The sequence below is a fragment of the Hemitrygon akajei genome, chromosome 5, assembly GCF_048418815.1.
Source record: "Hemitrygon akajei chromosome 5, sHemAka1.3, whole genome shotgun sequence".
Taxonomy (NCBI): Eukaryota; Metazoa; Chordata; class Chondrichthyes; order Myliobatiformes; family Dasyatidae; genus Hemitrygon; species Hemitrygon akajei.
The window spans coordinates 85,980,968-85,996,449 of NC_133128.1; the positions used below are offsets into that span (position 1 = coordinate 85,980,968).

Consider the following 15,482-nt stretch of genomic DNA (forward strand, 5'->3'; position numbering starts at 1 on the left):
AGACTCTTGGCAGTGTGGAAGTTCAGAGGGATCTTGGGGTCCGAGTCCATAGGACACTCAAAGCTGCTGCGCAGGTTGATTCTGTGGTTAAAAAAGCATTCATTAGCCTTCATCAATCATGAGACTGAGCTTAGGAGCCGAGAGGTTATGTTGCAGCTATGTAAGACCCTGGTCAGACCCCACTTGGAGTACTGTGCTCAGATCTGGTCGTCTCACTACAGGTAGGATGTGGAAACCATAGAAAAGGTGTAGAGGGGATTTACAAGAATGTTGCCTGGATGGGGGAGCATGCCTTATGCGAATAGGTTGAGTGAACTCAGTCTGTTTTCCTTGGAGCAATGGAGGATGAGAGGTGACCTGATAGAGGTGTGTAAGATGATGAGAGGCATTGATCGTGTAGATAGTCAGAGGCTTTTTCCCAGGGCTGAAGTGGCTAGCACGAGAGGGCACAGTTTTAAGGTGCTTGGAAGTAGGTACAGAGGAGATGTCAGGGATAATTTTTTTATGCAGAGTGGTGAGCGCATGGAATTGGCTGCCAGCGGCGGTGGTGGAGGCAGATACAATAGGGTCTTTTAAGAGTCTCCTGGACAGATATATAGAGCTCAGAAAAACAGAGGGCTATGGGTAACCTTGGGTAATTTCTCAGGTAAGGACATGTTCGGCACAACTTTGTGGGCCGCAGGGCCTGTATTATCTGTTTTCTCTGTTTCTATGTTTCTAAGCCTGAAGAGCCTGCTGGGAAAATCACTGGAATCAGCCACTGAATTTTATTTTTAGATAGCTGAAACTTTATCCACTTAGAAAGGTAACAGTCTGAGGTAAAGAATACAGTATAAAATTTATTAGCTTATGTGTTTTTGCTGAGGAACATGTTCATAGTTCATAAAGCCCACTTTAAAGTATTCCTGGTGGGATTACACCAGCACTTTGTGTCACCTTACTACAGCCACCTCTGGCTTTCTGAGCAGAACAGTTGTCTCTGGCCTGAATGTCAGGGATTGTTACTTCATACCCATCCTGCTATAGGCATCTTCAGACAGAACAGTGGGCACCAAGGAGTTTTCAGCATCGGTTCCTGTCACTATTACCTGATCATAATGAAGGCTTTTCTTATTTTATGACTATCTGGAGAAGACAAATCTCAGAGTTGTATTCTGCATACATACTTTGATAATAACTTTATTAATAAATTTATTTATTTATTTATAATAAATTTATTATTGTGGAACAAGCTTCCAGTAGAAGTGGTAGAGGCAGGTTCGATTTTGTCTTTTAAAAAAAATTGGATAGGTATATGGACAGGAAAGGAATGGGGGGTTATGAGCTGAGTGCGGGCTAGTGGGACTAGGTGAGAGTAAGCGTTCGGCACGGACTAGAAGGGCCGGGATGGCCTGTTACCATGCTGTAATTGTTATATGGTTATATGGTTAATAAAATTAATCTTTGACCCTTTGATCATTTTGAACTTTTTCAATGTTTCTGTCATTGCAGTTGATCAAGTAATTGTGATTGTGTGTGTGGGCTGCTGGGTTGAGATGTCATTGATACCTATCTTGTCTGACATTTTCATTGTCAGAGTGACAAGCAAGCTGATGGTTGACAATAAGAAGCTGAGAGCCTTGATTGTATTAAATGCAGAGCAGATTCAAAAAGTCATTGCTTAACCTTGTTTCTAATTCTTTTATTTGCAAACAAGCCACTGTAAATATATTGTTGAAGATAAATGGAGGTTGATACTTGATACAATAGGATTCTTAGATCTTTGTTGACATAGATCTTCAAGTGAATCAAAGAGAAAAAATGAAACTCTTCAGTTGCTGGATGTGTGAAGTCTCAACAACAGTTGTAAAAGCTAATATCCCACATCTAAAGCCATCTGCCTAACCAGTACACATTAATTCTCTGTTCTATTGCATGATATGTGAGCTGTGGCATATAGATAACGCGACTTGGACTTCAATTTAATTTAGCGCCTATTAAATATATCATTCTGCAGCACACTTAGTAAAGTAACATGTGCATAGAAATGCCCTGAGTACTGCTCTGTTTTGAATTGGAGATATATTACTATTCCTTCATTTCCTATTTCCTCCTAACAACAGAGAGCATTTTCATACATGGACCTCAACAAGAGGGATTCCCACCATCAATTTTCCAATAAAAATGGATAAATACCGTCCTTGTGAGCAATACCCACAATTTAAAAAATGAATTTCCATCCATTTGTTATAAAGGAGGTTGTTCAAGGAGAAAATGGCTTTAAGAAACTACGTTAGCTATTATTTACCAAGAAAGAGATTAATGGTATCATTAAAATAGTCATGAAAATGTGATATTAATGAGCAATCTATATTTGTACAACATAGTTCAGAGTTTGGGTTGCCATGGGGGATCATGACCAGGTGAGGGAAGGCTTCTAGCAATTCAAAAAGGCAGCTCACTACCACCTTCTCAGGGGCATCTATAGATAGACAATTAAATGCTGGCTCAGCCTATGGACCCCACATCCCTTGAAAGAAAAACAGATCTTCCTGTGTATTTAAATCTAAATCTAAAAATTTATTTATAATCTTGCTACAATTTACTGTTACATTGTGAAGTAAATAAACCACAGCAATTCCATAATAATGCAGACAATTTGTTGCTGGAGTGACACATGGGAGTTGTTGCACATGGGAGTCAAGACCAAGTATAGTGTTTGGATGATGTGCTGCTCTGGATAAGGATCAGTCATGCAAGTGTATTTCAGTCTCCATTTAAAATTCATACATTCTGCCATGTTTTTATATCATTGTTATAAATTCTTGGTTCCACTGTTCTAACTCAAAATTAAACTTCAAAGTAAATTTATTATCAAAGTACATATGTCACCATATATAACCCTGAGATTAATTTTCTTGTGGGCATACTCAATGAATCCATAATAAAATAATAACCATAACAGAATCGATGAAAGACTGTACCAACGTAGATGTTTAATCAGTGTGCAAGTAAACAACAAACTGCAAATACAGAAAGAAAGAAATAATAATAATAAATAAATAAGCAATAAATATCAATAATATGAGATGAAGAGTCTTTGAAAGTGAGTCCATAGATTGTGGGAATATTTCAATGATCGAGCAAGTGAAGTTATCCCCTTTAGTTCAAGAGGCTAATGGTTGAGGGGTGATAACTAATCCTGAACCAGGTGGTGTGAGTTCTGAGGTTCCTGTACCTTCTTCCTGATGGCCGTATCAAGAAGGGAGCATGGCCTGTGTCATGGGATCCATGATGATGCTTTCCTGCGACAATGTTTCATGTAGATGTACTCAATGATGGGAGGGCTTTACCCATGATGGACTGAGCCATATCTATTAGTTTTTAATGGATCTTCAGTTCAAGGGCATCGGTGTTTCCATACCAGACTGTGATGTTAGCCAGTCAATATACTGTCTACTACACACCTATAGAAGTTTGCCAAAGTTTCAGATGTCAGACTGAATCTTCACAAACTCCTAAGGAAGTAGAGGCGCTGCCATGCTTTCTTTGTAATTGCTCTTACAGTCTGGGCCCAGGACAGGTCCTCTAGAATGATATCACCAAGGAACTTAAAATTGCTGACTCGCTCCACCTCTGATCCTCCAATGAGGACAGGCTCATGGACCTCTGGTTTCTTCCTCCTGAAGTCAGTGATCATCTCCTTGGTCTTGCTGACATTGAGTAAGAGGTAGATATTATGGCACCAGTCAGCCAGATTTCAATCTCCCTCCTATATGCTGATGCATCACCAGCTTTGATGCAGCCTACAATAGTGGTGTCATCAGCAAACTTTAATATGGCATCGGAGCTATGCTTAGTCACACAGACGTAAGTGTAAAGTGGATTCATACAAACTTGTCACACTGCAGTCATTTTAATTCCCGCCATTGACAGCATCGTGTTTACAATATAAATATGGACAGAGGGAACAACTAATAAGAAAAAGTCGCATTTTTTAATAATTAAGGCACTAGCTGTAAGTAATCTCATCACCTTCATATTTTATTGTATAGACTTGGTATAAATTTGTATGTTTAATTATCATTAAAAATTGCAGTATATTTTAAGCAGGAAATGAATGTAGGCCTTAACCAGTAAATAATAAATGAATCAAGGATTAATGTAGCAATCACTTTTTTCTTTTAGGTCTGTTATCTATGTGGGTTTGGCAATGTGCTGGCTCCTAATCATTGGAGCAGAAGATTACCTATTTCCCTTGTAAGTTCACCAAAAGAAGAACCTTATTCAGGATAACTTGATAATAAATAATCTAGTTAGATTGCACAACATGAAGTCTTTCTGGAGAATGGTGATCAGGTGGGACAATCAAAGAGTGAACACGGGCAGTGAGCCGGATCATGCGGTAACAGTTTCTGCTGTGTATTGCCTTATAAAGACAAATCTTGCACTCTTTTGTATCACATGTCACTTACCACCACAAACTCACTTCCTTCCTCTTAAGGCAACTGCTTGACATATGTGTTCTCTTCTTCCAGGAGACACTGCGGACTCCTTTCAGACAGTCACAGAGTAAAAGCAAAGCCTGTTTCACCAAGGTAAAGATGGAAGTGATCTTAAGAATTTTGCCGTGGGATTTTTTTTCAATGCAAAGGAATGAAAGTCACATTTTGGCTTGCTATGCTGAAATTAATCTTTAGACTTGTTTAACAGAGTCAGTGCTATAAATATGTGATGATTGTTTTAATCAAAATTACCGGAAGCTTGTGGTTAGGCTATGTACCAGGCAGCCGTTTTGATTGTGAGTATTTAATTGGTCTATCTTCTAATGCCACTTTATGGTATGGTTGGAGAGGAATCAGTGAGAATTACAAAATGCTTTATTTGTTGGTCAGGTTCCTCTTTTGTGCTATTGGGTTTAGCACAGTCACATAAACAAGGCACCACTTGCTAATATCTGATTACATGACACCTCTTTAGGTCACACGATTCAAAGTGCTGTTCTGTTTTTACGACGGCTTTTTGTTCTCGCAACTCTTATTGCATTTAATATTTGGCATTTCTGATCCAGATTAGGATTTATATTTTATAGATACTTTCTCATGTTTGTTTGAGGCCCAGTCTGCCTAATGGATAGGGATATTAACGTGTTGACTTGCTTGTCAGTGGAACTCCAGTGCTGTACAGAATCCTAAGCAACTCAGTTGCAGAATGTGGAGGCCAATGATTCTTCTTAAAATAGGTAATTTTAATCGTTCAACATGTAGGTGCAGCAAGTAATTAAGAGAACAAATGGAAGGACAGTATAAGAGCGGGCTTTGTAAATATGGAGTCCTCTAGGTGTGGTCTCACCAGCATATTGTACAATGCACAGAGGGAAGTACTTGCATTGGAGACTGTTTAGAGGAGGTACATTAGGTTGATTCCCAGAAAGAAGGGGCTGTTTTATAAGGAAAAATGAAGTAGATTGGGCTTCTCCTCACTGGAGGTCGGAAGAATAAAAGACGGTCAGTGAAACGCAAGATTCTGAGAAAGGTTCATATGGTGGACATGGAGAGGATGTTTTACCATACTTATATCCCCTACTGTTTTAAATAAAGAAGACATAGTTTCTCAATAAAAGTGGTTGCTAATTTAAGATGGGGGTGAAGTGTATTTCTTCTCTCAGAGAGCTGTGAGTGTTTGGAATTTTCTATTCCAAAGTTGTGGAGACTGGATCAGTGAATACATTAAAAGCTGTGATAGATTTTTGGTTTATAAGTGGAATTAAAGATTCTACACTAATATGTGGGAAAATGAAGCCAAGGGTATGATCAGATCAACCAAGATTTCATTTAGCGGCAGAAAAGCTGATTGCCTCCAGCTGTTTGTGTTTTTTGTCCTTCTTTGAAAGGAGGATATAAGAAAACATATAAATATCATCTTTAATGTGTTAATACAGCATCAAATATATGCCAAGAAATTACTTTTAATACACGGTATGCATAACTTACTCTTAGACATGTCTATATATTGGAGTATTTGAACACCACTTTTTAAAGATTTACTTAGATATCTCAGTTTGATGCAGTTCAGAATTTTTTCAAGGAATTACCCTATTTTAATTAGTAACTTGAAATAACACAGAAACTGTAAACTTTGCTTCCTACACAGTTCAATTCTAACAAGGTACTTTTTACTGAATGCACCGTTCATTAGAATAAACTGCAGTCTAACAGAGCAGAAGTCTAACTGTTCGAACATGCGGAAGTGATGTATGAGGGGAAATGGTGAAAGTGACTATTAAGGAACTAAAAATTACATGTTGCAAAAGTGTGGCACATTCTGTCAATGTCTTCAGCTTCTGAGGAAATCTTTGCAAAAAATTTTACCTTCTAACCCAATGATGTATGGATGAATAGATGCTGACCCAACATGGCTAGCATCTGATACCCACAGTGATAAGTGGAGTGGTTCCTTCATCACTTGGCTCAAACTTGCATCCTCCATCCTCTGGTGGCATCGTAAAACAATAAACTGTGCCACTAATGCCTTTATATCTTCAGTGTCTGTCAGTTGCAAAGCTTTAAAATGCATATCCAGTGGAGGATGATTGTGGATTTTAGTTGAAGAATGAAAGCTCAGTGGATGGGAGGCTCAGAATTAAGGAGGAAGTTGAGAAATATTCAGAAGAAGCATCGGCAGAAAGGGATGTATGACGTCAGAGATGTATTTTATGAGCAAGTGTACTTAATGTTTTTTGAAGGAATGAATCGCAATAGGGTGGGTGATGCGGCTTGCGGTGAAGATCAACATGGTCCTTCCAATCCAATGATTCGTTTAGGTTAAAACAGAAGATGCTAGAAATATTCAGTAGGCAGGCCCATCGGAGTTAACATTTCGGTTGTAGACCTTTCGTCAGAACACAGGTGGGCCTGACCTGCTGAGCATTTCCAGCATTTTCTGTTTTATTTTTGATTTCCAGCATCTGCAGTTTTATTGTTTGGATTCACATGGATTGTACACAAATAGATTCATGAATGAGGGCTGCAACCTTGATTAAGCAGTGCTGTAGTGATCAAATTATTGAACTGGTAACTCAGAGAGGACACAAGAGACTGTAGATGCTGGAATCTGAAGCAACAAAAATCTGCTGGAGGACTCAGTCCCGATGTAGGATTTTGACTTGAAACAATTTCTTCCCCCACCACCCCCCCACCACCCCCCCACCACAGATGCTGCTCAACCTGCTGAGTTCCTCCAACAAATTGTTTGTTGTGCTAGTAATATAGAAGGCTGGATGAATAATGAAACCATGAATTCAGATCCCATCAGGCAGCTGTAAAATTTAAATTCAGTTAATAATCAAGACTATTAAGTAATAATGATGACTACAAAACCATAGGATTGTCCTAATGTCTTTCAAGGTAGGAAAACTGCCATCTTACCTGTTCTAGAATATGTGTGAACTTAGGCCCACCCATGTAGTTGACTATGAAGAGATTTAACAAGACATTCTCTTCAGGGGCAATAAATGCTGGACTTGCCAATGACGTGCAGATTTCAAAAAGATGAAAGAATGGGCTTTTGGAGCTTGTTATTCTGATCTTGCACAGGGGTTGTTAAATCTTGTTAAATCAGAGGTTGCTGATGGCATGGCTTGAAAGGCCAGAAAGGCCTATTCCAGGCTGTATCTCTAAATAAATAAATATGTGTCTACACTGCTATTATTTATTTCCAAGTATTATCAGAATAGTAGCAATGTCTAGGTAGCTAAATTTGAAAGATAGAAACACAGAAGTATCTCAGTTTTACTAGTTTAGACTAATAAAATGTTAAATTAGGAATCAATAATGAACGACAGAACTATTTAAATAGAGCAACCCAAGCTAACAGAGGATGATAACTTAATGTAAGGTTTTGATGGGTGAAGAGGAAGAAACTATTTCCTCTAGTTAGGTATGTGGTAATGACGATTGCTGAATTTATAATCATCACCAGTAATGAAAGGAGAGGGTAAGATAAACCTTTTTTTTAAACAGAAGAAATATTAGAGCATATGCAAAACCAGAAAGTCCTGGTTAATATCAGCAGATCAGGCAGAATCTGTGTACAGAGGGAACAAAGTCAATGTCTGAAGTTGATGACTAGAAAGGTTCTGATGGTCATTAGCTCTTATTCTGGCTCCACAGACATGTCATTGCAACTATGCATCTTCCTTCATTTCAAATTGTCTGCCTACATTTACCTCAGACTAACCTTGCCTCAATTACTTTGTAAGGTGGAATAGTTAATATGCCAACTTAGAAAATCGGGAACAAAACTGCAGATGATCTAAATCCAATTAAAAAAACTTGAAAAAAAATGCTTGAGAAGCTCAGCAGGTCTGATAGCAGCTGCAAGAATAGTTTATTCTCTGTGTCCCAGACTACTTGCATCTGATTTGCTTTCATTTAAAACTTGCTTCTAGCCTGTTAGATCTGACTTCAGAAAATGTGTGACTTTATATCAGGATGAAAGACTCTGAAAGATTTCAAATATGTGTGCACATCCTGAAATTCATACTGTGATATGCTGTAAATGGCATGATGAAACTCAAAATGGAACCTGCTCTTTTTGTTATTTCCTGTTGCTGGTTGGCCTTGAATACTGAATTGAAGGCACACAATTGTTACTCATCGTATCAAAATTTCATATAGTAAATGACATTTAGCTCAAGTTAAGTGGAGTTTCAGATCTGCTTCCTGTGTAGGCCTAGGCAAAGAAGTACACTGGAAACTAACTGCATGATGTTGAAGGTAAAACAATCCATTTAATATTCAACAGTGGGGCAGGTGTATTTTTAAACCCTAGTCATACTTGGGTCTGTAGTGGGACAAATACCACTAGAAGACTGCCAACGTGGCAGAACATTTTATTTTACTATTTGTCCAATTCAAAATGGGTAATGAAATTTTCATTGAGAAAAACTTGCATCTGTGTAGTGATTTTATAAGCTCAGCACTGTTTTAAAGAGCAATTGAGACGTGCTGTTGGCCATGCTGTCACCCCTAATTCTGAAACCTGATACCAAATCTGTAGGGTGCATCTTTGGCATTGTGAGTTTTGAACAGGAAGGCTCTCTTTAGGCCACTTCTTTGGTGTTGTGGAGAGTCATAGACACATCGATTCAGAGTAACATATAGCAAGGAAACTGACCCTTCAGCCCACCAGGTCTGAGCTGACTACCAGGCAAGCATTTATACCAATCCTAAATTAAATAAGTCTTTAAAAAATTTCCTCCACATGCCCTTCAAGTTCTGCTTCATATTCTATCACTTACCTACACAATGGGGGCAATTTAGAATGGCCTATTAATCCACCAGGTCTGCATATTGTTGGGATATGGGAGGAAACCAGAGAACTTGGAGGAAACCCATACATTCAGAGAGGGAGCTCCACACTGTCCGCACTGGAGGTCAGGAATGAACCTGAGTCTATGGCGCCTTGAGGCAATAGTACTACCAACTGCACCACTGTGTCATACTGCACCTGCTACCTCGGAGATGTCCTGTACTTTCATATCTGCTGCTATGCTGACCATGCCCCCTCCCAAAAGTCCTAATCTTTTTTAGATCTCCTTAAAGTGTTGCTGTACATGGGCCCCCTGTGTATTTCCTGTGCTCTCTGGTGCTGAGTTCTGTTTTAAGCAATTTCCTTGCTTCTTCTAAATGAGGAAAACCACAGACCTGTCCCTGACATCATCTCATGGAACACAAGCCAATGTGTTCAAGCCAAAAAATCAGCCCTGGTGTATTATTGTTCACTGGTCTTGTTAGTCTTTAGAAATCTGGGCGAGAAAATAAATAGTCAAAAGTCAAAATCCTACATCAGGACTGAGTTCCCTGTCAGACTGTCTGTTGTGCATCTTCTTTTACACCACCTGCCCCATCCTCTGCCCTAACACTCCAGTAGTATGGTTTATATAAGGAAAACTTAATTTAATGAGTGACTTTAATTAAATTGCTTAGAATAGACAGCAGAACACTGTATGAAACATGCAGAGACCATTCATTCTGCAAGTGATATAGAACTTTAATGGTCTCTGCTTGTTAATTAGTGTTATCTTTTAAAAATCTTTTCATTCAAAAGACTGTTGGATAGTTTAACACCTTAGTAAATATAATTGAATTTTAAGATCTGATAAAATATTAGTATTTTTGCAGTCTAATATACTTTGCAAAATTATCCATTTTAGGTTTAGTAATCCAGAGAATATCTCAGGGAACAGGTGCTTGTTTAGCTGTTGGCATCAGCCTCGCTACTAGAGCAGAGAACAGCACAAGAGCTGTCAAGTTAATCCTCCACTTGGGATCAGTGCTGCTCAGAATTTCAATAAAATATTAAGAAAATATTAATTATGTATTTGCTTAGGGAAAAGTTTGGCATGGATCTCGATGAAGCTGGTTGGTCTGCTTTTCCAGTAATATGCTCAATCCCTTGTCTGATAGGAGATGGAATTTCCATGGGGTGTGGCTTCACACAGATACAGCACAACACCCTGCAGAGCATTATCCTAATGCCTCTTACCAGAAGCTGCTGCATTTCTGACCCTATGTCTTAAACAAGTAAACAAAGGGGGTATAAAAGTGGAATAAAAGCCAAACTTAGAATTAAAAAAAGATTTCATGGATATAACACTGTTGTTCAGGAACTCAACCTGGTATTCCTGCATTGGTTTCTGTCCATGTCTATGGAATATGAGGACTTGCATTAATATACCACTTTTCATGACCTTTCAATAGTTATTATAGTAAACTTTTCAATTCTTTATTTTTAATGTTTAATTTTTAGATTTTACCCCAAGTATATTTATAAGAACATAAGAAATAGGAATAGGTCATCAGGCCTGTTGAGCCTGCTCCAACATTCAATAAGATCATGGCTGAACTGGCCATGGACTCACCTCCACCTGCCTGCCTTTTCCCTATAAGCCTTAATTCCCCTACTATGCAAAAATCTATCTAACTATGTTTAAAATATATTTAATGAGGTAGCTTCTACTGCTTCCCTGGGTAGAGAATTGCACAGATGCACCCCTCTCTAGGAAAAGCAGTTCCTCCTCATCTCAATCCTAAATCTACTGCCCTGAATGTTGAGGCTATGTCTCCTTGTTCTATTCTCACCTACCAGTGGAAACAATATTACAAGCTCTGCCTTATCGATCCCTTTCATAATTTTATATATCTCTATAAGATCTCCTCTCATTCTTCTGAATTCCAGTCTGTGTAGTCCCGGGTAACTCAGTCTCTTCTCATAGGCTAACACCTCATAGCTGCAATCAACTTGGTGAATATCCTCTGCACTTTCTCCAAAGCCAATATGGCAGTTTGGCACGGACTAGAAGGGCCGAGATGGCCTGTTTCTGTGCTGTAATTGTTATATGTTAAATCATTTATTTAACAAAAAAGGGAAACAGGAACTACATGTAGCATTTCAGGTGCAGCCTCATTAGTCCCTGTACAGTTGCAGCATAACCTCCCTGCTCATAAATTCAATCTCTCTAACAATAAAAGCCAACATTCTATTTGCCTTCTGGATAACCTGTTGTACCTAGAATCCAACCTTTTGTGATTCATCCACAAGCACTTACAAGTCCCTCTGCACAGCAGCATGCTGCAAATTTTCACCATTTAAAGAATAACCTAATCTTCTATTTTCCTTCCAAAGTGAATTACTTTGATCTATCTTTTTTTACCCTATCTTTCAGGCCCTTGCCCATTCATTTAACTCCAACCCTTTGCAGGTTCGCTGCATCCTCTGCACAATTTGCTTTTCTACTCAGTTTAGTGTCATCAGTAAACTTAGCTATGCTAACACTCAACCCCCTCTTCCAAATCATTAATGTATATTATGAACAGTTGCAGGCCCAGCTCTGACTCCTACAGTACTCTGCCAATCAGAGAAATATCTCATCCCAACTTTCTGCCTGCTATTGGCACAGAAGCATATCGATACTTGCAGCACAATCCTTGCTGATTTGATTTCAGAATCAGAATCAGAACTAGGTTTAATGTCTATGACATATGTTGTGAAATTTGTAAACTTTATGGCAGAGAGGAAGAAGGTGTTCCTGAATCAATGAGTGTGTGCCTTCAGGTTTCTGTACCTCCTACCCAATGGTAACAGTGTGAAGAGGGCATGTCCTGGGTGGTGGGGATTCTTAATGATGGGCACCACCTTCCTAAAGCACCGCTCCTTGAAGATGTCTTGGATATTACAGAGGCTAGTACCCACGATGGAGCTGACTAATTTTACGTTTATGCAACTTACTTTGATCTTGTGCAGTAGCCCCCACCCTGATACCAGATGGTGATGTAGCCAATCCAGAATGCTCTCTATGGTACATTTGTAGAAATTCTTGAGTGTTTTCCTCGACAAACCAAATCTCCTCAGACTCCTGATGAAATATAGCTGCTGTCTTGCCTTCTTTATAGCTGCATCAATATGTTGTGTCCAGTTTAGGTTGTCAGAGATATTGACACCCAGGAACTTGAAATTTCCTCCACTTCTGATCCATCTTTGGTGATTGGTATGTGTTCCTTGTCTTACCCTTCCTGAAGTCCACAATCAACTCGTTGGTCTTACGTATGCTGAGTGCAAGGTTGTTGCTGAAACACCACTCAACCAGCTGATATATCTTGCTCCTGTATGCCCTCTTGTCACCATCTGAACTTATGCCAAAAATGGTTGTATCATCAGCAAACTTATAGATGGCATTTGAGCTGTGTCTAGCCACACAGTCACGAGTGTAGAGAGAGTAGAGCAGTGGGCTAAGCACAGATCCCTGAGGTGTGCCAGTGTTGATTGTCAGTGAGGTGAAGGTGTTATTTCCAATCCACATAGATTGTTGTCTTCTGGTTAGGAATTCAAGGATCCAGTTGCAGTGGGAGGTACATGGGCCCAGGTTCTATAGGTTTTTGATCAGGACTGTGGGAATGATGGTGTTAAATTTTGAGCTATAGTCAATAAAAAGCATCCTGACATCGGTATTTGCATTGTCCAGGTGATCCAAGGCTGCCTGGAGAGCTATTGAGATTGTGTCTGCTCTAGACCTATTGTGGCGATAGGCAAATTACAGCGGGTCCAGGTCCTTGCTGAGGCAGGAGTTGATTCTAGCCATGACCGACCTCTCAAAACACTTAATTACCTTAGATGTGAGTGCTACTGAACAGTAGTTTTTGAGGCAGCTCATGCTGCTCTTCTTGAGCATTGGTATAATTGTTGCCCTTTTGAAGCAAGTTAGAAGTTCCGACTGTAGCAGTGAGAGATTGAAAATGTCTTTGAATATCCCCACCAGTTGATTGGCACCGGTTTTCAGAGCCTTACCAGGTACCCCATCTGCCTTGCGAAGGTTCATCCTCTTGATAGACAGCCTAACTTTGACTTCCAAGACAGAGATCACAGGGTCATTGGATGCTGCAGGGATCCTCGTAGCTGTGGTTTTATTTTCCCTTTCAAAGCAAGCTTAAAAGGCGTTGAGCTCATCCGGTAGTGACCGTTACTGCCATTCAACATGTTGGGTTTTGCTTAATGTTGGTAAATGGCCTGAAAATCCTGCCAGAATTGACATGCATCTGATGTTGCCTCTAACCTCTCCTGGAATTCCTTCTTGGCTCTTGAAGTAGACCTCCTCAAGTCATACCTTATTTCTTATACAGACCTGGATCATAGACTAAAATGCCACAGATTTACCCCTCAGGAGATGACGAACCTCCTGGTTCATCCACAGCTTTTGATTTGGGAATGTACAGTATGTTTTCGTAGGCCACGCTCATTCACATGGGTTTTAATGAAGTTAGTAACAACTGCAGCATACTCATCCAGACTTGAAGATAACTGACTCCCTGAGCACAGTCCAGTCCACTGATTCAAAGCAGTCCTGTAAGCGCTCCTGTGTTTTCCTTGTCCATACCTCTCGGTCCTCATTACTGGTGTTGCGGTCTTCAGTCTCTGCCTATACTCAGGGAGAGGAAGTACAGCCAAGTGATCAGACTTAGCAAAGTGTGGGCCTGGGACAGCACGAAAGGCACTCTTGATCTTAGTGTAACAGTGGGCCAGTGTGTTATTTCCTCTGGTATTACAGGTGATTTGTTGATAATAATAATATTGTGACTTTATCAAGCTGGCCTGGTTACAAACGATTACATTTGACACAAATGATACATTTCACTGTATGTTTCTGTGTTTGATGTACTTGGATAAATAAAGCAAATCTTTATTGGTTAATCAATCCTCTATACATGTCAATAATTACCCTCAACTCCATGCATCATTATCTTATGGATAAGTATTTTATGCAGCACCATAGCGAATGCCTCCTGGAAATCCAACTTTACAACACCTACCTGTTCCACCTATGCATTATGCTCATTATATCCTCAAAGAACTTCAGCAAGTTTGTCAGACAGGACCTGCATTTTCTGAATCCATGCTGTGTCTTCCTGATTGTAACACTTATATTCAGATGTCTCAATATTTCTTCCTTAATGATTTATCATCAAATATAATTTGCTATTCTGGAATCTAAAGTATTCTCACTCCAACTCATCTACTACAGTTTGGGAGTGAAGCTTAAATCCTTGCATAATGTGGGTGGAGCCACGACTACATTCCCAAAGGGAGCTCATGAAATATTTTCAAAAATGTCATTTGTCATTCAATGGGAATTCTGCTTAAGGATTACAAAGGAACATTCTTGAAAATGATTTATAGTGAAAATTGACTTTGCTGTTGCTAATTTTTTTTTGGTTTCAAAATCCCAGGAAATAAAGCTGTTACACTTCTTAGCTCTTTTATCAATAAATGATGGGAAATAATATTTACTCTTTGTTAGGTCCATCACCAAAGTTGCTAACCTTAATAAATTGCAGCCTAATGTAAGTATAAAGTCAGCTGTATCAATATTTCAAACGTGGGTCCAGATCAAACTGCATTGCATTCTTTATATAGCACTAGTGTGTAATCTGTTTCAAGTTCGCTTCCCTACTGGATCTCAAATCTTATTTGCAGAACAGTACATGTTCTGTGAAATATTTTCAGAGTTCAGTTTTCAGGACTTGTTGAAAGCTGTGGAAGTGTCTTTTTTTTGGAAGCAAAGAGGAAGTCAATTCACTTTCACTGATTGGCTGTGTGACATGTACAAAGTGAATCGAGACAGGGAACACCAGCGCCTGCAGTTCCTAGCTGCCCCTTATGCCGTTGGCATTTAGGGTAGCAGTGAAGGTCCTCTATCTCTGATGGTGCTCATGGTTTCCTTTATCATACTGGTAGTTTCCTCTTGGTTTTCATGACTGTCAGCCGTGCAAGTCCCAGGTGGAGACTCAGAAATACCATCACACTCAGATGTAGAAGGATTCTTCATTGCTGTCCTGTAACAGTTTTGTTTTACTTGTCAGGGATGTTAGAGCTGAGCTAAACCACAAACCTGGAGGACCGGTGGACCACTCTTAGTCTGGCCTTTACCCTTTGACCCTACCAAGAAC

General features: G+C 39.4%; 1 protein-coding gene across 2 annotated transcripts in view; it reads left to right on the forward strand.

The window, feature by feature from the left end:
* lcp1 (lymphocyte cytosolic protein 1 (L-plastin)) overlaps positions 1–15,482 on the forward strand; it is a 98,762-nt gene that overhangs the window by 20,825 nt on the left and 62,455 nt on the right. For both annotated transcript variants that reach the window (XM_073045957.1, XM_073045958.1), the window contains exon 2: positions 4,518–4,577. The gene's annotated coding sequence lies outside the window, so the exon portion shown is untranslated. The remainder of the gene's footprint in view (positions 1–4,517; positions 4,578–15,482) is intronic.